The 26,928-nt window shown below is 42.6% G+C and overlaps 2 long non-coding RNA genes across 2 annotated transcripts in view; both read right to left on the minus strand.

Annotated features, from left to right (window-relative positions):
• The window catches only part of LOC309872054, a 280,378-nt gene that overhangs the window by 196,964 nt on the left and 56,486 nt on the right, over positions 1 to 26,928 (minus strand). The gene's annotated exons all lie outside the window — the stretch shown is intronic.
• LOC309872053 overlaps positions 22,159 to 26,928 on the minus strand; it is a 32,033-nt gene continuing 27,263 nt past the window's right edge. The window contains exon 2 of the long non-coding RNA XR_014315640.1: positions 22,159 to 22,535. This is a non-coding gene — a long non-coding RNA (uncharacterized lncRNA). The remainder of the gene's footprint in view (positions 22,536 to 26,928) is intronic.

Here is a 26,928-nt window from a genome sequence, read left to right on the forward strand (position 1 = left end):
CAGGCTCAGTGAGCTCGGAGCGCGGCGGCCAGAGGTCAGGCAGACGGGAGTAACAGGGCGCTGTTCTCTGAGGGCGCACTGAGGAGTGCGGCCCTGGGCTCTCGGCTCCTCCGGGCCGGAGACCAGGAGGCCGCCATTTGTATTCCCGTCCTCCGGAACTCGACGGAAAGCGCTCAGGGAACAAAAGCTCCTGAAAGCAAACCCGAGCGGATTACTCACCCCGGCCCCTGGTAAGGGCGGTGCAATTCCGCCTGGGGCAAAGACACTTGAGAATCACTACAACAGGCCCCTCCCCCAGAAGATCAACAAGAAATCCAGCCGAGGCCAAGTTCACCTACCAAGGAGTGCGGTTTCAATACCAAGGAGAGCAGCAGAATTCCAGAGGAGGAGAAAGCCAAGCACGGAACTCATGGCTTTCTCCCTGTGATTTTTTTAGTCTTGTGGTTAATTTAATTTTTTTTCTTTTCATTTTTTTTCTCTTCTTCTGCTAAAATTTTTTTTAACTTTTACCCTTTTCTTTCTTAACTTTTTTAACTAGTTTATCTAATATATATATATTTTCTTTTTTATACTTTTCTTTATTTGTTTTCTTTTTTTAATTCTTTTCTTTTTTCCTTTTTTTTTTTTTCTTTCTTTCTTTCTGAACCTCTTTTTATCCCCTTTATCCCCCCTCATGATTTGGGATCTCTTCTGATTTGGTTAAAGCATATTTTCCTGGGGTTGTTGCCACCCTTTTAGTATTTACTTGCTCCTTCATATACTCTTAACTGGACAAAATGACAAGGCGGAAAAATTCACCACAAAAAAAGAACAAGAGGCAGTACCAAAGGCTAGGGACCTAATCAATACAGACATTGGTAATATGTCAGATGTAGAGTTCAGAATGACAATTCTCAAGGTTCTAGCAAGGCTCGAAAAAGTCATGGAAGATATTAGAGAAACCCTCTCGGGAGATATAAAAACCTTTTCTGGAGAAATAAAAGAACTAAAATCTAACCAAGTTGAAATAAAAAAAGCTATTAATGAGGTGCAATCAAAAATGGAGGCTCTCAATGTTAGGATAAATGAGGCAGAAGAAAGAATAAGTGATATAGAAGACCAAATTACAGAGAATAAAGAAGCTGAGCGAAAGAGGGACAAACAGCTACTGGACCACGAGGGAAGAATTCGAGAGATAAGTGACACCATAAGACGAAACAACATTAGAATAATTGGGATACCAGAAGAAGAAAGAGAGAGGGGAGCAGAAGGTATACTGGAGAGAATTATTGGGGAGAATTTCCCCAGTATGGCAAAGGGAACGAGCATCAAAATTTAGGAGGTTCAGAGAACACCCCTCAAAATCAATAGAATAGGCCCACACCCCCTCACCTAGTAGTAAAATTTACAAGCCTTAGTGACAAAGAGAAAATCCTGAAAGCAGCCCGGAAAAAGAAGTCTGTAACATACAATGGTAAAAATATTAGTTTGGCAGCAGACTTATCCACAAAGACCTGGCAGGCCAGAAAGAGCTGGCATGATATATTCAGAGCACAAAATGAGAAAAACATGCAGCCAAGAATACTATATCCAGCTAGGCTATCATTGAAAATAGAAGGAGAGATTAAAAGCTTCCAGGACAAACAAAAACTGAAAGAATTTGCAAACACCAAACCAGCTCTACAGTAAATGTTGAAAGGGGTCCTCTAAGCAAAGAGAGAGCCTACAAGTGGTAGATCAGAAAGGAACAGAGACAATATACAGTAACAGTCACCTTACAGGCAATACAATGGCACTAAATTCATATATCTCAATAGTTATCCTGAATGTTAATGGGCTAAATGCCCCAATCAAAAGACACAGGGTATCAGAATGGATAAAAAAACAAAACCCATTTATGTTGCCTACAAGAAACACATTTTAAGCCCGAAGACACCTCCAGATTTAAAGTGAGGGGGTGGAAAACAATTTACCATGCTAATGGACATCAGAAGAAAGCAGGAGTGGCCATCCTTATATCAGATCAATTAGATTTTAAGGCAAAGACTATAATAAGAGATGAGGAAGGACACTATATCATACTCAAAGGGTCTATCCAAGAAGATCTAACAATTTTAAATGTCTATGCCCCCAACGTGGGAGCAGCCAACTATATAAACCAATTAATAACAAAATCAAAGAAACACATCAACAATAATACAATAATACTAGGGGACTTTAACACTCCCCTCACTGAAATGGACAGATCATCCAAGCAAAAGATCAACAAAGAAATAAAGGCCTTAAATGACACACTGGACCAGATGGACATCACAGATATATTCAGAACATTTCATTCCAAAGCAACAGAATACACATTCTTCTCTAGTGCACATGGAACATTCTCCAGAATAGATCACATCCTGGGTCCTAAATCAGGACTCAATCGGTATCAAAAGATTGGGATCATTCCCTGCATATTTTCAGACCACAATGTTCTGAAGCTAGAACTCAACCACAAAAGGAAGTTTGGAAAGAACCCAAATACATGGAGACTAAACAGCATTCTTCTAAAGAATGAATGCGTCAACCAGGAAATTAAAGAAGAATTGAAAAAAATCATGGAAACAAATGATAATGAAAACACAACGATTCAAAATCTGTGGGACACAACAAAGGCAGTCCTGAGAGGAAAATATATAGCAGTACAAGCCTTTCTCAAGAAACAAGAAAGGTCTCAGGTACACAAACTAACCCTACACCTAAAGGAGCTGGAGAAAGAACAAGAAAGAAACCCTAAACCCAGCAGGAGAAGAGAAATCATAAAGATCAGAGCAGAAATCAATGAAACAGAAACCAAAAAAACAATAGAACAAATCAATGAAACTAGGAGCTGGTTCTTTGAAAGAATTAAAAAAATTGATAAACCCCTGGCCAGACTTATCAAGAAGAAAATAGAAAGGACCCAAATAAATAAAATCATGAATGAAAGAGAAGAGATCACAACTAACACCAAAGAAATACAAACTATTATAAGAACATACTATGAGCAACTCTACGCCACCAAATTTGACAATCTGGAAGAAATGGATGCATTCCTAGAAACATATAAACTACCACAACTGAACAAGGAAGAAATAGAAAGCCTGAACAGACCCATAATCAGTAAGGAGATTGAAACAGTCATTAAAAATCTCCAAACAAACAAAAGCCCAGGGCCAGATGGCTTCCCGGGGGAATTCTACCAAACATTTAAAGAAGAACTAATTCCTATTCTCCTGAAACTGTTCCAAAAAATACAAATGGCAGGAAAACTTCCAAACTCATTTTATGAGGCCAGCATCACTTTGATCCCAAAACCAGACAAGGATCCAATCAAAAAAGAGAGCTATAGACCAATATCCTTGATGAACACAGATGCGAAAATTCTCACCAAAATACTAGCCAATAGGATCCAACAGTACATTAAAAGGATTACTCACCACGACCAAGTGGGATTTATTCCAGGGCTTCAAGGTTGGTTCAACATCCTCAAATCAATCAATGTGATACAACACATTCATAAAAGAAAGAACAAGAACCATATGATACTCTCAATAGATGCTGAAAAAGCATTTGACAAAGTACAGCATCCCTTCCAGACCAAAACTCTTCAAAGTGTAGGGATAGAGGGCATATACCTCAATATCATCAAAGCCATCTATGAAAAACCCACCGCAAATATCATTCTCAATGGAGAAAAACTGAAAGCTTTTCCACTAAGGTCAGGAACACGGCAGGGATGTCCATTATCACCACTGCTATTCAACATAGTACTAGAAGTCCTAGCTTCAGCAATTAGACAACAAAAGGAAAATAAAGTCATCCAAATCGGCAAAGAAGAAGTCAAACTATCACTCTTCACAGATGATATGATACTATACGTGGAAAACCCAAAAGACTCCACTCCAAAACTGCTAGAACTTGTACAGGAATTCAGTAAAGTGTCAGGATATAAAATCAATGCACAGAAATCAGTTGCATTTCTCTACACCAACAACAAGACAGAAGAAAGATAAATTAAGGAGTCCATCCAATTTTCAATTGCACCCAAAACCATAAGATACCTAGGAATAAACCTAACCAAAGAGGCACAGAATCTATACTCAGAAAACTATAAAGTACTCATTAAAGAAATTGAGGAAGACACAAAGAAATGGAAAAATGTTCCATGCTCCTGGATTGGAAGAATAAATATTGTGAAAATGTCTATGCTACCTAAAGCAATCTACACATTTAATGCAATTCCTATCAAAGTACCATCCATCTTTTTCAAAGAAAAGAAACAAATAATCCTAAAATTTATATGGAACCAGAAAAGACCTCGAATAGCCAAAGGAATATTGAAAAAGAAAGCCAAAGTTGGTGGCATCACAATTCCGGACTTCAAGCTCTATTACAAAGCTCTCATCATCAAGACAGCATGGTACTGGCACAAAAACAGACACATAGATCAATGGAACAGAATAGAAATCCCAGAAATAGACCCTCAACTCTATGGTCAACTAATCTTCGACAAAGCAGGAAAGAATGTCCAATGGAAAAAAGACAGCCTCTTCAATAAATGGTGTTGGGAAAATTGGACAGCCACATGCAGAAAAATGAAATTGGACCATTTCCTCACACCACACATGAAAATAGACTCAGAATGGATAAAGGACCTCAATGTGAGAAAGGAATCCATCAAAATCCTTGTGAAGAACACAGGCAGCAACCTTTTCGACCTCAGCCGCAGCAACATCTTTCTAGGAGCATCGCCAAAGGCAAGGGAAGCAAGGGAAAAATGAACCATTGGGATTTCATCAAGATCAAAAGCTTTTGCACAGCAAAGGAAACAGTTAACAAAACCAAAAGACAACTGACAGAATGGGAGAAGATATTTGCAAACGACATATCAGATAAAGGGCTAGTGTCCAAAATCTATAAAGAACTTAGCAAACTCAAAACCCAAAGAACAAATAATCCAATCAAGAAATGGGCAGAGGACATGAACAGACATTTCTGCAAAGAAGACATCCAGATGGCCAACAGACACATGAGAAAGTGCTCCACAGCACTTGGCATCAGGGAAATATAAATCAAGACCACAATGAGATATCACCTCACACCAGTCAGAATGGCTAAAATTAACAAGTCAGGAAATGACAGATGCTGGCAAGGAGATGCGGAGAAAGGGGAACCCTCCTACACTGTTGGTGGGAATGCAAGCTGGTGCAACCACTCTGGAAAACAACATGGAGGTTCCTCAAAATGTTGAAAATAGAACTACCCTATGACCAGCAATAGCACTACTGGGTATTTACAAACGTAGTGATACAAACGTAGTGATCCGAAGGGGCTCGTGCACCCAAATGTTTATAGCAGCGATGTCCACAATAGCCAAACTATGGAAAGAACCTAGATGTCCATCAACAGATGAATGGATAAAGAAGAGTTAGTATATATACACAATGGAATACTATGCAGCCATCAAAAGAAATGAAATCTTGCCATTTGCGACAACGTGGATGGAACTAGAGCTTATCATGCTTAGGGAAATAAGTCAAGTGGAGAAACACAACTATCATATGATCTCCCTGATATGAGGAAGTGGTGATGCAACATGGGGGCTTAAGGGGGTAGGAGAAGAATAAATGGAACAAGATGGGATTTGGAGGGAGACAAACCATAAGTGACTCTTAATCTCACAAAACAAACTGAGGGTTGCTGGGGGGAGGGGGTTGGGAGAAGGGGGTGGGATTATGGACATTGGGGAGGGTATGTGCTTTGGTGAGTGCTGTGAAGTGTGTAAACCTGGCGATTCACAGACCTGTACCCCTGGGGATAAAAATATATTATATGTTTATAAAAAATAAAAAAAGTTAAATTAAAAAAATTTTTTTTTGAAAAATTAAAAGAAAAAAAGAAAGAAATATTCGCAAAACTTGGGGCACCCAGGTGGCTCAGTAGGTTAAAAGCCTCTGCCTTCGGCTCAGGTCATGATCCCAGGGTCCTGGGATTGAGCCCCACATTGGGATCTCTGCTCAGAGGGGAGCCTGCTTCCTCTTCTCTCTCTGTCTGCCTCTCTGCCTACTTGTGATCTCTCTCTGTCAAATAAATAAATAAAATCTTTAAAAAAAAAAAAGAAAGAAAGAAAGGAAGAAGGCAAGTATTCGCAAAACCAATTCTAACAGGCTGAAGAGGAAGAGATGATGTTTTCATCCTTCCCAGAATCACAGGATTTGAAGACAGGACCATCCCCATCAACCCTCCTATGTCCTGGAGGCGGACACTGAGGCCGGCATGAAGGAGGCCCCTGCGAGTTAGGAAAGCCAGAACTCGGTCCAGACCTCTACCTCCCCACTGTTAGCTCCTCTCAGCCTGAGCCAGGACTTCCAAAAGGAGTGTTTGCCAAGTCTGCGTGCAAAGAATTAACGCGAGCCTCTGGTCTCTCCTGCGTTGGTGCTCTATCTCTGTTGTGCTCTGGGGCAAGCTGGGAGGGCGAACAGCTGGGCCACACTTCATCATTTCCGAGAGAAGATTTCCATCTAGAGGCTTCCTTGAAGCAGGACCCTCCTCTCATCCCTGGGGCTGTTTCTTCATCTGTTGGGTAAAATCTGTCTGTCATGCACTTCGTACCAAAGTGGGAACAGGCCAACGTTCTGAGGCACAGGCACACTATGTCTGCCCTTCATTAGCTCCTCTCCACTATTTAGCGAATTTTCTACAGACAGGCATATATGAGGAATGAGCAGGTTTCCTGTCTATCTGCCAGGTGACACAGGAATAAGGCAAGAACCAGAACCCAAATACCAACTATCAGTTGTCTCATCCTTGACCCCAGGCAACATCCTGAACTTCTCCCCTAATCTTGGTTATATGGATTCATAAAAATATTCATTCACAGCAGTTGAAGTTGCCAAAGACCCATTTTCCTAAGGACTGTCTCATTTGCTCTTCCAGGCCACAATGTGGAGCTGCTCGTTAATGACCATGTTAGAGTCAAAGAGCCGGGTCCTGGTCACAGAGTAATGGGGGAGTGAGCTGCTTCTGTCTTCTCCCTCACAGCCGGCTACTTATGGGTGTTTCCTACCTTCCAGTAATTTAGACCACAGCTAGGAATATCACACACCCCTCATTAAATCCTCTGATTCCTCTTAGTTGCTGTATCTGCCCTGATTCACTGTCACCTGGACACAAACTGTGCCCACCTGCTGGGCAGGAAACACCTCCACACCTCCCTCAAGGCAGGGACTCTGGCTCTGATGACTGACCAGCACCCCTGGACAATGCTGAACACAAAAGCAGACAGGAGTCTATCCCCAGCTTATGTCTTGATCACAACAAAGAGCTATGTCGCTTCTCACCTGAGACTTTCCACCCTTATGGAGATTCGAGGTACCTGAGGTGAGGGGATACCAACAATCTACGACTAGGACAGTCAGGCTTAGAGGCCTCAGGGCATGTAAGTCCCTAAGGGCATGTAAGACGACTCCAGCAAAGAACCCTTCCCAGACTGTACTGGCATTCCAGCCCATCCCTTAGGAACGTGCTCCCATCTCAAAGGCAACACCTCTGTGGCAGAGACATGCTGAGGACAGTCACAGTCTCTAGCAACAGCCAGCTCTGACTTTAGGATCCCAAAGTCCACAGTACCTATGGAACTGTTACAATGGCTCTGGCAGGACAACCAGAAATTATGGGCTGCTCATGTAACATTTTTAAACAAAGTGTTCAGTTTATATCCAGAAAATCACAGAAATCTATAACCAAGCAAGAAAAATCAAAAGAAAATAATGCTTTTGCTATGAATTAAACAACTGTTAAGCCCCTGCATTTTCACTGATCTTATGCTCAGAAAAAAAGATACAAAATTGAACAAAGGTATGGTATTTGCCCTTAAAAGGCTCACAGTCTACTATAAAAAAACGTAAATAGTCTGACTTACTTCACTTAGTATAATATCGTCTAAGTGCCTCCATGTTGTCACAGATGACAAGATCTCACCCTTTTTTATGGCCATGTAATATCCCAGTGTGCGTGTGTCTGTATGTGTGTGTGTGTCTGTTTGTGTGTGTGCGCACGTGTGTGGCATATTCTTTTATCCATTCATCTTTATGTTAAGACTTAGGTTGCTTCCATATGTGGCTATTGTAAATAATGCTGCAATAATTAGGAGTACATATATCTTTTCAAATTTGTGTTTCTGTTTTCTTCTGGTAAATAGCCAACGGTGTGATTCCTGGATTGCAAGGTGGTTTTATCTTTAATTTTTTGAGGACCCTCCATACTGTTTTCCACAGTGGATGCTCCAATTTTCATTCCCACCAACATGGCAAGAGGGTTCCTTTTTCCCCCATATCCTCACCAACACTTGTTATTTCTTGTCTTTTTGACTTTAGTCGTTCTTACAGGTGTAAAGTGATGTCTCATTGTGGTTTTGACGTGTGTTGTCCTGATGATTAGTGACGGTATTTCACCCCCATGTGGAATCTAAAAACAGAACAAGTGAATAAACACACAAAAAGCAGAATCAGACCTATAAACAAAGAGAACAAACTGATGGTTGCCAGGAGGAAGGGGGTTGGGAGCATGGCCAAATGGGTGAAGGGGAGTGGGAGGTCCGGCCCTCCAGTTATGGAACGAGTAAGTCATGGGAATAAAAGTGCAGCATAGGGAATGTGGCCCATGATACTGGAATAGCACAGGATGGATGGAGACAGACGGCAGCTACCCGTGCGACAAGCATAGCGTAACCTACAGACATGCTGAATCACAGTTTTGTACACCTGAAACTAATATAAAATTGTGTAGCAATTATACACAAATAAAAAATTTTTAATTAAAGAAAGAAACACATGCACACATCATCTAAACATGGAGCAAAGGGTGATTAGATGGATGGACACAGGCCTATGAACACAGCAATGGGGGCACCACGTTTTGGAGAAGCTTCACAGAAGAAGTGCTAGTTAAGCCAATAAGAAATAAGAGGAAAGCCTTGTTCTTCAACCTATACACCCCTGATAATGTTTCAGTAACTCCCTGTACTGACGGATGCCAATGACTAACTTTTAGAAATACCAGAAAGCCAGTACAAGCCACATCCGTATGTCCCAGCCTGCTTCATATAGAATGGTACAGTTGTTCTTCCCATAGGACAGAACAGGCTTTTAATCTCCAAAATTCAGTGAACAAGTATGTCTCATCAATTACACAAAATGCCTATTTATTGAGATAATATTTTATGTACTTTATTGAATATCTAGCATATTCTTTTTTTTAAGATTGTATTTATTTATTTGATGGAGAGAGCACAAGCAGGCAGAGCAGTAAGTAGATAGAGGGAGAAGGAGAAGCAGGCTCCCCTCGAGCAGAGAGTCCAACATGGGGTTCGATCCCAGGACCTTGGGAACATGACCTGAGCCAAAGGCAGCTGCTTAACTGACTAAGCCACCCAGGTGTCCAGATCTAGCGTTCTCTTGTTTAAATTAATCGCCATTAGGTTTACCATTGTGAATACAGCTGGTATTTACTATTGTGAATATAGCCAGTATTGTTTATTAACTTATCCAGTTGGTACCTTCTGGCGAATAAAAGTAGCACTGATTTGGGGTGTCTGGGTGGCTCAGACAGTTAAGTGTCTGCCTTCAGCTCAGGTCATGACCTCAGGGTCCTGGGTTTGAGCTCCACACCTCAGACTTCCCCCTCAACAGGAGTCTGCCTCTCCCTCTCCTTCTGTCCCTGCCCCCATCCAGTTCAGGCTCTCTCTCTCTCTCTCTCTCTCTCTCAAATAAATAAATAAAATATCATTTAAAAATTAGTAGTACTGATTTTACTGATTTTTGTATCCAGAGGCCAAGCAAACTCTCTTATTAGGTCTAATAGTTTCTTGATCCTACCTTTCTTTGTTTTTCTAGGTCTAATATCATACCAACTACAAATAATGAGTTTTACTTTTCCTTATATCTCTTATTTTTCTTATCTAACAACATTGGCCACCGCCTCTACCTCTGTGTTAAATATGGTAATGATAGCATTCTTTTATTGTTTTCTTTTTGTGTGGGTGTTAGTTTCTAGTGTTGGTGTTTTTCTTTTTCTTCTACAGTTTATTAAGCTCTGATCTGATGGTGAAGTACCAGAAGCTTCTATTGTTCATCAGACATCTTAGCACATAAGACATCTTTTTATTGTCTTTTAACCTAAGAAAAATGATTTAAGAACATACCAAACTATAGAATTACAGAAGAAATTTTAGATCTAACTCCTTACTCATTGCCCACAAGAAAGCTTACCTAAGGTTCTCAATAAGCAAGGAGGTCCTTCAAGAGATTCAAGAGACAATAAAGTTTGCAGAGAGTCAATGGATTCAAAGCCCCAGACGGTAGCCCACTGACTTCCCCACTCTCATTAACCACTGGTTCCTCATTGACTGAGCCTACAATCTATATATAAATAGAATTATGGTAGCAAACTGGGGATCATGGATCATATTGGTCATGATTATTCTTTTGATATAAAGGTTAATCAGATATGAATTTAAGAAGGATACTGTATCTTCATTATGATACCAGTATAATAAAATATTAGTTTTTCCTGGATCCCAGGCCTAATCAAGGGGATATGAGGATATCTAACAGATTTTCTGAAATTTCAACATAGTCACATATGCCTACCAGGAGTCTAAGTCAAAGAAAACTCTATTAAAATAAATTATTAATCTTGACATTTAACCAGATACAAAAATCATGAATGGGTTTTTCTTCCACGTTGAGTATATTAGCCAACATCCCATTGTTAATTTTGGCATAGGTAGGTTAAAGCAACAGACCACAGTCTGTTTAGCATAATGTTCATCTAATCCTTAAATTAGCAAGAGATAAGACATTACTGATGACATATAGAAAGGCACACAGTACAGATTTAAGCAGAGGTCATTTCAGACACTAACTCAAAGGCAGAGTTAGATGGCTGGAATTCATTAGGAATGGAGCGTGTTTGGCTGATTATATAAAATTCCTAAGGTTTTGCCTATTTCTGCATCAGATTTCAGCTTCATTGGATATAACTGTTTGTGTTCTATTTTTTTTTTTTATTAATGACACTAAGAGGATTTTAGTGTTTCAAACTTTGTATGCAAACCTAGCAAGCAAAATCTCCCATAAACGTATTCTAAGCTCTTGGCATACTTTCCCCAGGAGCAAATATTAACTCCAGATAGTGTTTATTAGCTTTAATAAAATAATCACTGTAATAGTGGCATGTAATTGCTAAAGGTAAATGCTTATCTAGACTGAGAATTCATCAAGTTTGAGCTCCTTAATAGAACCTAGTCATAAATAATTTATTTCTTACACAGTTTACATTTTTTAACTAACCACATGATTTTCCTCTGATTTTGCTCTACACTCCAACAGTGATTTCACAGAGGTGCGTTTCAACTTGCCTGTGCTGTCAATAAAGGAACACAAATTAGTACATTCTGTGTCACATAAACAGATAAAGCTAAGGGAAACAACGTCATCTGGCTTCTTACCCTACATCTCCAAGACTGATCTAAACTTCTAGAGATTCTTCCAAATTAAAAAGTTGTTATGCTTCTGTATTACGTATCATTTCTACTTTCCTAAATATTAAGTATATTCTGATATGAAATAAGAAATCTCTACAAGGCAATCATCCTACAAATATCCAAATAAAGGTTTTTGTGCAGAGGTTAAGTTTTCAATTCTGTTACCTAAATGTCAAGGAGTATGACTACTGGATCATATGATCAGAGTATGTCTAGTTTTGCAAGAAACCACCAAACCATCTTTCAAAGTGGTTGTACAACTTTCATTCCCAACAGTGATGAGTGAGAGCTCCTACTGCTCCACATCCCCACCAGAATTTGGTATTGTCAGTGATCTAGATTTTGACCATTCTAGTAGTTGTGTAGTACTATCTTATTGTTGTTTTAATCTGTATTTCATTGGTGAGGTGTCTGTTCAGGTCTTTGGACCATTTTTAAAACAAGACGTTTGTTTTCTTATTGTTGAATTTTAAGTGTTCTTTGTGTATTTTGAACAATAGTCCTTTATCAGATTTGTCTTTGGCAAATATTTTTTCCTCACAAACCACTCTGTAGATTATTTTCTAAGTCTCTTGATTCTATCTTTTGCAGAGTAGAAATTTTAAATTTTAATCAAATTCAGCTTATCAATCATTTCCCTCATGGAATGTGCCTTTAGTGTTGTACCTAAAAAAGCAACACCATACACAAGACTATCTAGATTCTCACCTAGGTTATCTCCTAGGAGTTTTATAATTTTGCATTTAATACTCGGTCTATGATCTATTTTGAGTTAATTTTTGTGAAGGGTATAAGATTTTGTTGAGATTCTTTTTTTTTTTTTTTTTTCATACAGACATCCAGTTGTTCCAAAGCACCATTTGTTGAAGAGATTATCTTTGGTCCATTGTATTCTCTTTGCTCCACTGTCAAAGAACACTTGGCTATATTTATTTATGTGTCTATTTCTGGGTTCTCTATTCTGTTCTATTTGTCTATTCTTTTGCCAATACCATCCTATCTTGATTATTGTAGCTTTCTAGTAAGCCTTGATGTTGAGTGGCATCAGTCCTCTAACTTTACGCTTCAATTCTGTTTTGACTATTCCGGGTTTTTTGCTTCTCCATATAAACTTTAGATTCAGTTTGTAATATCCATAAAATAGCATGCTGAGATTTCTATTAGGATTACATGAATCTATAGATCAAATTGGGAAGAACTGACATCTTGACAATACTCAGTATTCCTATTCATGAACATGGATTACCTCTCCATTTATTTCATTGTTCTTTGATTTCATTCATCAAACTTTTGGTTTTCCTCATATATACCTTTAACATATTTCATTAGGTTTGTACCTAGGTATTTTATATTTGAGGGTGTATAAATGATACTAAGTTTTTAATTTCCAATTTCATGTCCATTGTTGGTATATAGGAAATGGACTGACTTTTATTTTTCAACTTTCTATCCTGCAATTTTGGTATCATTGCTTAGTAGTTTCAGAAGCTTTCTGGTAGATCCTTTCAGACTTTTTTTTTTTTTTTTAAAGATTTTATTTTATTTATTTGACGGAGAGAGATCACAAGCCGGCAGAGAAGCAGGCAGAGAGAGAAAGGAAACGGGCTCCCTGCTGAGCAGAGAGCCCAGTTCGGGGCTTGATGCCAGGACCCTGAGATCATGACCTGAACTGAAGGCAGAGGCTTAACCCACTGAGCCCCCCAGGTGCCCCCCTTTCAAACTTTCTATTAGACAACCATGTCATCTGTGAACAGTCTTATGTCTTCCTTTTCAATCTGTATACGTTTTATTTACTTTTCCTACAGGACTTACAGTACAATGCTAAAAAGGGGGACATTCCAACATCAACATTTTATGTTTCTATTTAAATAAACTTTCATTTCATGTATGTGTTCACATTCATTTTTAGGTAAATGAAGAAATCTCTGGGGGCTTGCTCCAAAGAATGGTTGAGGGTAAGCTGCCATTAGAATATCAATTAATAGTATGCCAACAAGACTTCTAAAAGAGCTTTAAAAGTTTGTTTTGCCCAGGCAATTTACATACTTCTCTACAATATTAACTTTATCATAAGGAAAACTTCTGCGCAAATACAAGCTCAACCTAAGTTTTCTACACAGTAGTTTTTGAAGTATCTATATAAGAGGCAAATTTACCAAAAAGCTAAAGTTGTAAGACCTTTGTCTTCCACAGGTTTCTTGAGAGGGGACTTTATAATGTATCATATGGTTGAAAATTTGATGGTTTTGAAAAACTTGCCAAAGGCATTTAAACTGCAATCAGTTAAGCCCACTTGCTCTTTGTTTTCCCAGCTCCTTCCACCTATTTCTCTTGGATTCTGTGGGCAGGTCTTGTGCATTTTTGTGTTCTGGATTAGAAGCTGAGTGAAGATACACTTAGTTTGGATTTCCTGGGATATATTTATATGACTCTATCCCTTTCATGTGTAGTTAAGTTACTGTTGTCTGTCCCAGCATAGGAACGGTTTGCAGGAGTATTCCTATGGCATAGGGACATGAAAGTCTAAAGCCAGAGATCATATGGGAATATAAATGTGTCTTACAGCACCTGGCACTGGAAATATATGAGTCATGAAGCCTGAAGAAGGTTTGTAGAGAACCAGAAACCAATGGATGAAAAATTCTTTTAACCATTATTTGTGTAAAATTGCAAACAGAGGACACAGTTCCCATCCATGTCCAGAGGAAATGGAAACTGTCTCCCATGAGAAGCCAATTGATAATACAGTCCATGCAATTATAAATGCACCAGGAATTTGTTTATGAAAATCCAACAAAGTGTATGGTTTCTGAATACCCATGCATGTGAGGTACAAGTCTATAGCTTTAGTACAATCAGCAAGGAAATCTGTATGTCAAGTTGTGTATTCTATGAATCCCAACCTGATAATTAAAATAAATTTTAAATGACCTCTCAGTCAGGAGAAGACTGAATTACTATTATCCTCTCACTACAAACTCTACAAAATGATTATAAATCATTGTCCAGTGAAAAAGGATGCAGAGGCTATGGAGCCAAAAATGTAGGGATGAAAGTATTACAGAGAAGGGTCAAGCAGTTAATTAGTGAAAGTATCATGCTATATTTCTAGATTTTGTGGTACTCTGATACCTTTCAGCTCCTCAAAATTTGTTCTCTCCTTCTAAATCAATGTTCACTTTCATTTTTATTTGTCTGTAATTCTTTCACTTTTCCTTAAAGAGAACCTGAAAACCTGTACTACAAGCTTCAAGGTGCAAAACCTGGACCTTCCCCTGGACTCCGTTTTTCTATTAATAAGATTTTACTATACTATAAACAGAAAAGAAGCTAATGCAGCTAAATGTAAAATTGTTTAAGGAATCACTAACTTCTCTCCAGATTTTGCAGCAACTCATTTTCTAGATGGTACGGCTACCACCTCTAACGTCTGGATTGAGTAAGAGTAGAGGAAGGACTAAAACCCCAGGTTTTATTCCACAGCTGCCACTCAGGAATGGAAGCATGCAGGGCCCTGAGCCAACTGCCACCCACCATCAGCCTCACCCAAGCTTGGAGGGCCTGAGGGAGGGGAGAGCAGTGACCTCGGGGTCTTCCTGATAATGTTGATGTATATGCTCTGAATGTTCTTAACATCTGAGCAGGAACAAAGATGCCCCTTCCACAGTGCCAGCTAGTCCCTGGGGGAGGCCACAGTCTACTCCTATCCTGAGTGTTTTATTTTCTTCTTCTGGGATCAGAGATCCTAAAGCACTCCCTTCAGCTGGGCTAAGAGGAAGAAAAGGAAGGGCTGTCCACATGAGAGTAGTCTACCACCCTGGCTCTGCTCTCTTACAGACACTGTTCATCAGGGATCACCTAAGAAACAAAACCAATATGCAGTATGTGTGTGCATGCACACGTGGTGTATACATATACACATGCATACAAACATACGTAGAGAGAGAGACAGAGAGAAGAGAAATTTATCCCAAGGAATTGGCTTCCCCAATCATGAAAGCTGATAAGTCCCTAGACCTGCAGTCGGCAAGCTGGAGACCCAGGAGAGTGATGGTGTAGCTCCATTCCCAGTCCAAAGGCCTGAGAACCAGGGGAGCCCATGGTGTAACTCTAGTCTGAAGGCTCCCAGATTGAAGAGTCAAGAAGAGCCAATGCTTCAGTTCAGGTGCAAAGGTCAGAGAAGAGCAAGGTCCCAGTTACCAAAGTCAGGCAGGAGTTCCCAGTTAGCCTTTTGCTTCTACTCCCTGTCTTCAGTAATGAGATGATTAGCCTACCCTGGAAGAGCACTCTGCTTTACTTAGGCTACAGATACAATTGTTAATCTCATCCAGAAAACACCCTCACAGGCACACCCGGAAGAGTGCTTGTCACATTGGGGTCCAATTAACCAGCACAGACAAGAAACAGCAGGGAATCTAATACCCTTTGTTTGGCTCTCAGAACATGTGCTCCCTCCTCCATCACCACCTCTACCTTTGGATCCATTTCTAGACAAATGGTGCTGCTCAATACATTCACACAATCAGAAACCATCTACTAGACACCAAGGTACAGAAATCATATTTGATCCTCATGTCATTTTAAGGAGTTTGCACTTTTCCTTTTGAACAAAAGGGAACCTTAGGCTGCCATAAAATGGCAGAATGGGTGGCTTATACAACAGACATTTATTTCCCACAGTTCTAGAGACTGGAAGTCTAAGATCAGGATGCCAGCCATGGTCAGGCTCTGGTGAGATTCTGGGAAGATTGTTATTCTTAGCTTGGAGACAGTCACCTTCTTATTTTGTCCTCCCAAATGGACGGAAAGATCTCTCATCTCATAAGGGCACTAATCCCATCATGAGGCTCCACTCTTTTTTTTTTTTTTTAAGATTTTATTTATTTGAGAGAGAGAGAAAAAAAGATAACAAGCAGGGGTAGGGGGTAAGAGCAGAGGGAAAGTAAGAAGAAGACTCCCTCCTTGATCAGGGAACTGGATGCAGAGCTTGATCCCGTGACCCTGAGATCATGACCCAAGCCAAAGGCAGACCCCCAACCAACTGAGCCATCACGTGCCCCATGGGGCTCCACTCTTACACTCCAGCTAAAACTTATCACCTCTGAAAGGCCCTACCTCCATATTCCATTGTAGTGGGGGTTAAGGCCTCAACATGGGACACAGTTCAGTCCACAACATAATCTACAAAGATTTTAAGTTGAGAAAGGGACATGACCAGGCTGGGTTTCTTAAATCACTCTGATGTCAGTGGGGAGGGACATCGAAGAGGGGTAGCCTGGTGGCAGGAGGCAAGAGGTAGAGATTTGAGGAGTTAGAGGGTCCATCACAAAGATATTTAGGAAAAAATCACCCAAAGCATTTGGAGGCCAATTAAAAGTTTGGCAAAATTGGTGGGGAGGGGTAGGGCGCCTGGGTGGCATAGTGGTTGAGCGTCCAACTCTTGGTTTCTGCTCAGGTCATGAGCTCAGAGTCATGGGATCAAGCCCTGCATTGGGCTCTTCACGCAGCTCAGAGTGCTTGAATTCCCTCTCCTTCTCCCTCTGCCCCTCCCCTGCCCCGCTCCCACCACTCTAAAAATAAATAAATAAATCTTTAAAAAAAAAAAAAAGCTTGGCAAGATGGATGCAGAAATGCACATGTGTGTTGGATGAGGGTAGGTTCAGTTAACTGTGTGGAGATAAAGAAAGGTAATAAAGGTCATTATTTCATGGAATTTAATAGGATACAAATTAGGAATTAGTTTCACTGACTTTTTTTCTTTTCCAGTTTCATAGAAGTGGCCAGTTGGGCTGGAGCCTGAGATTTGTAATTTATGACAAGCTCCTAGATGATGTCAAGATGCTGTACATAGACTAACTGCTTTGCACATCAAAGACACAGCAGGTTGCGGTCAAGGGAGGACAACCAACTGTAATGTCTTTAGGGACACTGTGTTCTCCATGTGGTTTCAACCATACGTAATTGTCCTGTGTGTCATGGAACAAAATGCTAACTCTCTCTGGGCTCAGTTTGTCCATCTTCATATTTAAGGAAGGAGGGGTGTGGGTTGCTTGCAGGTCTGTGATTGCAAGACCTCTAATCTAATAGCACCCATCCCAGAAGAAAAAGAAGAAAAGTCAATAGCTGTCAGCAACTAGCATCAGTCCCCGGAACATGGTACAAGTTACCCGGTAGTAACACAACTTCTTCTTAAAGGGATATTGGTATTAAAAGTAGTTTGGGGCCAATGGTAGCTTCGGTTATGCCAACAAGGTCAATTTCAAAATCAAACTCTGCGTTTAAATCCTCATTCTATGTACTTAGTGCAGACAGAAGAGAAGTAGGGCCTGGCAAGTAGGTCACTGAGGGCTGTGTGTAATCAACGCCTCTTTCAGATTTTCAGCTGTGGGCTAGCTTAGGACCTTGTTTCCAACGGGGAAGTTAAGCTTTGTATTGCACATGTTAGGTGAGTTTCTAAATCTGGAAAAACCTCTAGGAATTATAAAACCCTTTAGTTCATAAAAGCTATTTTGACTCTTCACTTCTTTAAAATAATTTGCCTACAGGGTCCAAATTACAAGGCCCCATCACCCACTAAATTAGTTGTCATGCTAATCAATTCCCTTTATGTTAACCAAGGATCCATAGAGGAGGTAGTATAAATGTAGGCCAAGTTCACTGTGTGTAATTTATTTGGTGTCAAGAAAATAAATCATCACATAGCAGAATTTATACAAAGTGCATGATTCATACCCACAAACTTACGCTCTTAATTGGAAATGTGCTGTTGGCAATGCACAATATGGGTGACTGGATTTCTAGTGCTACTTTCTAACCCCGGGCAGGCAGACGGGGAGAACTCCATGTGGGGCACAGGACACACTGAGCTGACTCCTGGGCCATAAGGCACCAGGTCGTCGGTGGTACTCAAGTCCCCAAGGCTGGGAGACGTAACACATGCAGTGCAAGGTGACTTTCCAGTTTATAGGGATCTCACCCCCTGCAGACAGTCCCTTTCTGTCCCATTCTTTATGGATATAACCTCTCTTTTGTGGAGATACAAACTGCTCTCATGAGCGATTTAGCTACAGTGGGCAGGCAGAGAGTCTCAGAGTACATTAGACCAGATGAGTCTCATTAGAAGGCTCTGGAAGCCACTGAGAATGGAAACTTGAACTTGGAATTGCAGGTAGAGCTGGCAAGTACATGGAAAACACCTCCCAAGGGGCAGGGGGAAAGACGAGGGAAAGACTTTCTACAAAAACCATGTTCCCTCCCAGATAGGCTCTGGCCAAGGCAGCCACCTCGATAAAAACCAATCACCGTGCTCAGTGCCACGTGAGCAGCTCCCACATGCTGCTGTCAAGGAGGTCTTCCAGACGTCACCCCATGTAACGTAATGCCCACAACACTCTTCCAAGGTGGCTTGGATTATGCTCATGATATAAACAAAGTACCCATGATTCAAAAGCATGAAATGGATCATTCGAGGGCTAGAAAGTGGTGGAAAAGGAGCTCAAACCAGGTCTGTCAGACTCCAAGCCCCACACTACTCCCCCTGGGCTGTATGGTCCTCTTCCTCATGCCTCACTTGGGCTCTTTCCCAAATGGCTGGGCACAGGAGCTGAGCAGCACGGGTGACCTCCCACAGTGACCCCCTGGCTTGAGGCACTTCCACGTCCTGGTTCAGTTCTGAGGCCTGCTGACCAGTTTCCGAACTGGACAGGGGATAAGATCTTTTAGATCAAGGAGGATTTCTCTCACTTCTGGTTCAACATGTCTTCTTTTTTTAAGATTTTATTATTTATTTTAGAGAGAGAGTGCATATGAGCAGAGGCAAGAGAGAGGGAGAGAGACCACAGACTCCCTGTGAGCAGATAGCAGAACCTGATGAAAGGCTCTATCCCATGACCCTGAGATCATGACCTAAACTGAAATCAAGAGTCGGACACCCAGCTGATGAAGCCACCCAGGCACCCCTGGTTCACCACGTCTTAACATAAGAGCGACAGAAAGGAATTCATAAAGGACTTTTCAAAAGAAAGCAATGAGCTTAGCCGTCCAGCCTGGCAGGTGTCTTGGGGTGTTTTACAGCAATCCTATAACCTGTCATCCCTGGTACTCTTCCAAACGCATACATCTCAAAATAATACCTATTTGAAAAAATCAGTAGTTGCTAACCATACTCAGCACCCCAAAATGCCAGATGGCTAAAAGAACAGAAAAGAGCTAAGAAAAATTCATGTGTCTTTCAAACACAGCCTGAAAAGCAGTGTCTCTCTGACGTTACAGGCAGCAGCTCCAACGATCATCAGAGGATAAATCAGTTTGCAGCAGCTGTGGGCTGCTCGTTGGGTCCAGGGCACGGGGCCAGACACATGTGAACAAAGAGACAAAATGTGTGTTGTAAACGCCCAAGATTTCATAGTGTCCTCTCTGCCGGCCTGTGGGAAGTCTGCAGTCTTCTTCCTGACTCCAGTTCTTCTGTTTGTTTTTAAATTATTGAAAGAAGGGTCTGTACAGAGTGAAATCACATGCAGCTCATTTTGCCCCCACAGGGAAAAGAGCAGTTTTCCATAATTTCCTTTCCAGCCTGGAACAGAATGCAGCAAGGAATGGAGCTGAGACATGGAACCAGCAAACTCCTCCAGGAGGCCTTTGCCCCAGATATATTTTATAAGATTGGGCAAGACAGGGGATGTTTTCATGCCTCATTTATGATTCACCTGCTTCCCAGAGATGGGTATTATCTCCCATTTACAGATGATTAAACGAAGGCTAAGTAGAAGAGCCGAAGTTCGAGATTAACCATGTAGCTCATGGGATAGCAGGGCCGCCTGAGTTACCTGGCACCGGCTGTGCCAGGTCTCTGGGCCTTTGTCCTCCAGGGTTCGGCAGGTGGGATGTCTTCCCCTCCCCTGTCAATCTCTCAAGACACCTCCATCTCCTCCTGTCCCCACCGCAAACTGGGAAGAAATGCACACACCCTCCATGCCACTGGCACACATCTAACAAGGGACCTGGAGCCTTCCCCAGCCCCAGCTGGCAGGCAAGGCCATCTCTGCTCCTGCCTATGAGCTGCTGGGGAACAAGGGCTCTGAGTTCCTGCCGGGTCTCAAACCAAGCAGAACTCTCAGGAAGCATTCACTGAATAGTCCTTCCGCTACACCATTCCTCCACATGACCTGGGACAAGAGCAAACCAGGAGCCACATGCAAGGGTCCTTTCTAGCAGGCCAAACCAGCCTTCCATTCTGCTGAGAGCTGCTCCCTCTGTCGGCTTTTCTGACACCTCTCCGCAGAGGCGGGTTTGGCTCCCTGTGCCTGAGCTCCTGCTCCTCAAATTCTATGTGAATTTCCCTGAGTGTATTAAGTGAATTAAGGATACGATAGAACTGAGCCCTTCCCCAATTCAGGGAAATTCAGAAATCTATTGACTGTAAGAAGGATAGTATCTGGCTCTGTTTGGACCAGTTGAAAACATTTTGCACAGATCAGCTGTGAAGAGTTCAATCCAGTGGCGTCATCTATCAGAGATGGGAACTATAAAGCAGCTCCACAAATCAGCCAGCATTTGAGAGCTGGAACGAGCTTTGATTAAACAAAGGAAATGCCACGGGGTTGCCCGGCCCAGACCAAAACGCCAGTATCTGGATGAAAACTGTATTCGGCAGAGTCCTGATGGCCGCCCTCAGACATGGCTTTCCAGGGAAGCTGCTCTGACCATGAACTTAAAGAGAGATCCACAAGGGTGACTAGTCATCGACTGTCAGGACCCCTGACACAATCCGCAGAGACAGGAAGTGCAGGTGCCGCACAGACAAGACTTCCTCTGTGTGTACGAGCCCCCCAGCCTCATGAGCCCCCGTCCCGCTGGCTGGGGGGCCTCTCCGAGGGAAGGCACAGCTGTCTAGGGCACCGGGAGAGCAGCAGTAACAATTTCCTCCAGGATTAAAGATTTCCTTGGCTGAGGAGAGGCCAGAGGTACACATGTACCCACACGGGTACAGATGTTGGAAAACCGGAGTCAACCAGGTAAAGCTGGTTTTTGAATGACTATAATTCACTAGTCCAGCTGCAGAATGAATCTAACAATGTGATTACAGCACTCCTAAACAGCTGAGACCATTAAAGTTCAAATTGGCAGACTTCTCCTCCTTACCGAGGGAAGGAAGGGAGCCAGGTTTTCAACAATTACAGTTTATCACTTTAAAAGGCGTGCAGGTTGCCGTGAAAGTACCTATGTGTGTTCGGGGAGAAACCTCTCCCTTTGGTGTGTTCTCAAGCTCTCTACTCTCTTCAGAAGTTGATCATAGGAAAGCGGGAGCGGAGAGCAAATGGAAATCACTTTGCCCTTTGAAGAATCAAACTCTCCTTCTTTGATTAAGGGAAAATCCCACTTTATTCCAGAACCTAAACATAAGAACACTGAACCTCAGCCTAAGAGTAACTTCCTCCCAATAGATGTAGGACTTTCGAATATTGTACAACCTTTCAAATCTGCAACAAAGCCTTAGTTTCAGTTCTGAAAGCAGCGGAGACTAAAGACTGTTAATTGTCTGCAGCCAGTCGTAAGAGAGAGAAAACACATACATATGCGTATGTACCCATATAACACACACTCACACAGTATTAAGCCCACGAATAACTTTAATTTTTATTTTTTGAGAGAAAGAAAGAGAGAGAGAGAGAGCACACAAGCAGAGCTTGATCTCCGGACCATGAGATCATGACCTGAGCCGGAATTAAGAGTCGGACACTTAACGCACTGACCCACCCGTGTGCCCCATGAATCATCTTTTTCAGTAGCCACACTTTCCCTTCTTCTCCTTGTGAACTTCCTCGCACAGCGGCGCGGTGCTCCGGAGAGGGCTCTGATGCTGACCCCGTGTGCCAGAACAGAAGAGCAAAGGAAATGAGCAGGTGACAAGTGGACTTCAGTTCCTCCAGACCAGAATTCAACCACGGCGTTTCATAATTACGAGGATATTCTCACATGTGAGCAGGAACTGGATTTGAAAAAAAAAAAAAAAAGTGCTGACAATGTATATTGGACATCCAAGGAGAATCTCTGTGGACCCCAAGTTCCACAGAAACGGTCCTACAAAACATCTCTTCCATTCAGGCTTTAGGATGTCCCTGGTTGACACCACTCAGCGGGAACTTAGCCATCTCAAAGGAGCCCCAGCCTCCACAGAGCCGCAGGCCTACCCGTCAGGGGCTCCGGGTCAAGGCGGGGAGTCGGGTTGGTGTCTGAAAGGGGCACTGAGGACAGGAGCGTGGGTGGGAGTCCACTGCCCCCCTTTTCCCAGGAACAGCTATGCTGGGGCTTATTTTATGTAACAGGTTTGCCAGGGGCATACATTTGGGAAAAAAGAGTTTCACAGTTTCATTAACTGGAGGGAAATCTGGCTTTCACCGGGCTGGGTAATTTTGTAAGCATTCAAGCTTAAGTCACTCTTACTGGTTTTATCTTAGTGTCTCCTCCAGATAATTTTTTGGCCTTCTTGATAAAGCATCTTAATAAAAGAAAAAAAGGGGGGGGGGAGGCTTCTAACTCCATTAGTCACAAAGGATGAGATTTTTAAAAGCATCTTAATGTCCCTTGAGAGGCAAAATCCAAACTGGCGTTGAGTGCTGCCATCCAGAACAGCTACTGCGGGGACACTACGAGATCCTGGAACCCTCTGACCTAGGTCAGCACTCGGGTGGAAGATACATTTATCACGTTCTAGGGGTTCCTTTCCTAGTTGCATTTACTGGAAATTTCTAGAATGCCTCATTTTTTTAAATAAACAAATTTTAAGCATCTTCTCCCCTGACTTGCCTTATCTTACTAGTAATTCTGACAAACTTCATTTATACAGTTACTCCAGAGCGTATGGAATATATTTGCAGGTTTTCTCTCATTGAACCGTCCTTCTTATCAAAGGAAGTATCAGCCACATCTACCAGTCTTCTCCAAAACTATCTCCTTACGTATGAAAAAAATAAATGAAGAGAAGAGAAAAAGCATGGGGACAAATACTAGACTTTTTCCCACTGCAAATTATCTTGCCTAGCCGGCTGTCTGGGAAGTGCTCCAGCTGACCTGGGGTTCTCTTTCATAACAGGGTGTTTCTAAGCCACAGTGCTGGGCAAGCGCATGCGCACGAGAGCTCAGCCACCCCTGTGACTCCCCCAGCACGTTTCTCTACTCGGACATGCATCTAATTTGATGCTAGTCTTGAATGACACCAACGTTTTACAGCAGACTTTTTCAAAGGCCCAAGCAACAGAGATAGCAAATCCAGAATGCCTCCTCATATGCACAGCGGCCCCAACACTGTGATAAACTCTCCCGATTTCCCTTTAAGCGGATGCGGATGCGTAGCTAAGTGGCCAGGCACTCCCAACCGGTTTTCAAAAGTGCTTCCTCCTCAGGACGCTTCCCACACTTGAGGTGACTCACTGGGCTCTTTCTCTGAGACTCCTTCCTGAAAGCCTGAGACTTCTAGCCAGGGAGGTGTGGGGCCTCGTGCTCAGCTGCTGCTGTTCTGCGCAAGGCTCATTGGCTGATCGGCGTAAAACCTGGCCCCCGGCAGCCCACCCTCGACCCAGAGCAAGCCTCCATGGCCCACTGTCCTAGGACTGTGTTGAGAACCACTGCGACCCATTGTAGCAACGGTGGATTTTATTTTAACACCATTTACTGAACGCATCCGCCGTGCCAGGCAATGTAGGGCTTGTGTCTTTCAATGCCCACAGCAGTTACAAGCCTGGGGACAGCTTTGAGACAGATATCAGCCTCCCCATTTTAAAGACAAGCTAAATGAAGACTGAAGTAACTAAATGTTTTGATCAAGGTCCTGTAGAAAGTAGAACCTGTGTTCTCACTCAGACTTCTATTACTCCAGACCACGGTTCTAGTCTGGTCTTCCCAGACCCTTGGACACTCGTGATGGGGCTCGGTTTGCACTGACATCTAAACCAGGAGAGCGTTCACGAAGGCCCCACTAATTCACGGCTGCTACTGAGCGTGATTTTGGACTTGGAGCTCTAACAAAATTGTGTATATAGTTCACCCTCCCTTTAAGTAGGAGCGAAAAACCTCCTGTTTGTAGTTTTTTTCTGGTTATATTTACTTGTTTTACTTTTTTATAGTTATCTGTCTTTTTTATGGGTAGACTTTGCAAATAAATCCTTCACTGAAAAAAACCCTCTTATCATTTTACATTCTCAGATCCTGAAGGCGCTGGTGTCCCAACCCTTCAGGGGGTCGGGAGCGGACTCCGCACGGTCTTACCAGCTGCATCAACCCTCCCCAGATGCTCAGGAGCAGACTTCGGCTCTCAACAATTTACTGTGCCTCCCGTGCAGTCTACCATCTTCATATTTTGAAAGGCTCAGTGCCCCCTACATAAGACCTCCCGGATACTCTATCTGTGTTTCAGATTTGCACTACCGCTCTCCTCATTAATTATAAAGTCCCCACGACACACGGCTCCTGGAAGTCACTGTTTTCTACCTCCGCTTCTTTACAAAGCACCCCCTGGATCCCAAATCCTGTAGTAGTGATTTCCAAATATTAGTGAACAGGTGGTAAATTTAGTAGTTTGCAACCAGATTTTCTCTTTTAATAAAGAGAATATAACAGAGAAAATATGGAAAATCTATCAGTGTGCGATCTGCGGCGTTAGTTCCCACGCAGGGCTGTTTTCTTCCCCTGGCAGAGCACCGGCAACGTGTGCAGAGGTTCGTTGTTGGTTGTCGCACCTCGGGGGGGCAGGGGCTGCTGGCATCCAGTGGGTAGAGGCCAGGAGGCTGCCAAACGTCCCCCCGGCACAGGATGGCCCCACAGTTCAAGAATTATCAAGCCTGGTGCTGACAGTGCTGATGGAGCAACCCTGAGCTATTGTCATTTCAAACTTCTATCCTGTCACTGTGTGTGCGTGTATGTGTACGCATGTGTGAGTGTATGTGTGTGGACTTTGTATGTGTGTGAATGGATGTGTGTGAGCGCACATGTGTATGCACGTGTGAGTGTATTTTTGTAGGAGTGTGTGTGTGTGAGTGCACATGTGTATGCATGTCTGAGTGTATGTGTGTATGCATGTAGGATTATGTGTGTGAGTGCATGTGTGTTGGTGCACATGTGTACACATGTGAGCATATGTGTGTAGGAGTGTGTACATGTGTGAGTGCATGTGTGTTAGTGCCTTGTAGTTCTAGGCATGTGGGAGTGTGTACGTGTATATGCATGTGTGAGTGCACACATACTGCTTTTTAAAAAGATTTTATTTCTTTATTTGAGAGACAGAGTGAGAGAGAGAGAATGAGTGAGCAGAGGAAGAGGGAGAATCAGATTCCCTGCTGAGCAGGGAGCCCGACGTGGGACTTGATTCCAGAACCCCTCGATTGTGACTTGAGCTGAAGCAGCCGCTTAACTACCTGAGCCACCCAGGTGCCCCTCACATATTGCCTTTGAACGGGAAATAAAAATGAATTCTTATTTTGTGATGAACCGTAAAGGTTTGCCAAACACTATCTTTGAAACACCCACAGATATTCATCTCTGTTGGCAGAACAAAGCTCGTGATGGCCATGGGTGGGGGGGAAGGAGGAGAATGAACAGGGTTCTGCAAACTGTCCAGGCCTGCATCCCTGGGTGGGGTGGGGAAGGCCACCTACCCTGACTCCTGTGGTTCTTCATCTCCAGAACCGTTTCAAACAGGACCTCCTCATGGGGCTGCTGGTGAGGAAGGAATGAGGTGACACGTAGACATTTGTCCCAGGCCTCAATCAGCACCTCCCAGACAGTAAGTGCTCCAGAAACACTAGCTACTACTGCAAACATCTTTTTGACCCTGGACCTTCAGATCAGAGCTGCTCGTAGGCAGAAGTCAGCAGCCCCAGGGGAAGGGCTAGAACCTGCAGTCAGAATCACCTGGTCTCAAACGCTGCCAGTGACCCCTTCTTTCTTCATCAGTTTGGTCAGCTAACTCCATCTGCGGCTTCTTAGTTTCTTCTATAATGAGTTCGCAATAAAAATGCTTACCCTCCCAGGGTTTTAGGGATTTTGTGAAGTAAGTCACATGACAAGTAATATACACATAAATCCCATTACTATTAATCCCCAGACCCTTTTTGAGTAGGAAGAACCTAACAAAGAAGCTGTCCCCATCAGGTGTTTAAGAAGTTGATGCATCCTCTAGAACTTCTCAGGCGCTAATATATCCTTTCCATCATAACGTGGAAGCTCCCACCACGACGAGGGATGACGAGGCACAGAAGAACGGAAGGACATGAAGACCAAGAGCCCCGTGTCTTGCACGTGGCCGCGCCTTCACGTGTGCAAGGAGAGCAAAGCCCAGCTCCGAATGCGCTTCTCCCTTCACAGATGAGACAGAGAAGAACAGAGCT

This window comes from Mustela nivalis (assembly GCF_964662115.1).
Source record: "Mustela nivalis genome assembly, chromosome: 8".
Classification (NCBI taxonomy): domain Eukaryota; kingdom Metazoa; phylum Chordata; class Mammalia; order Carnivora; family Mustelidae; genus Mustela; species Mustela nivalis.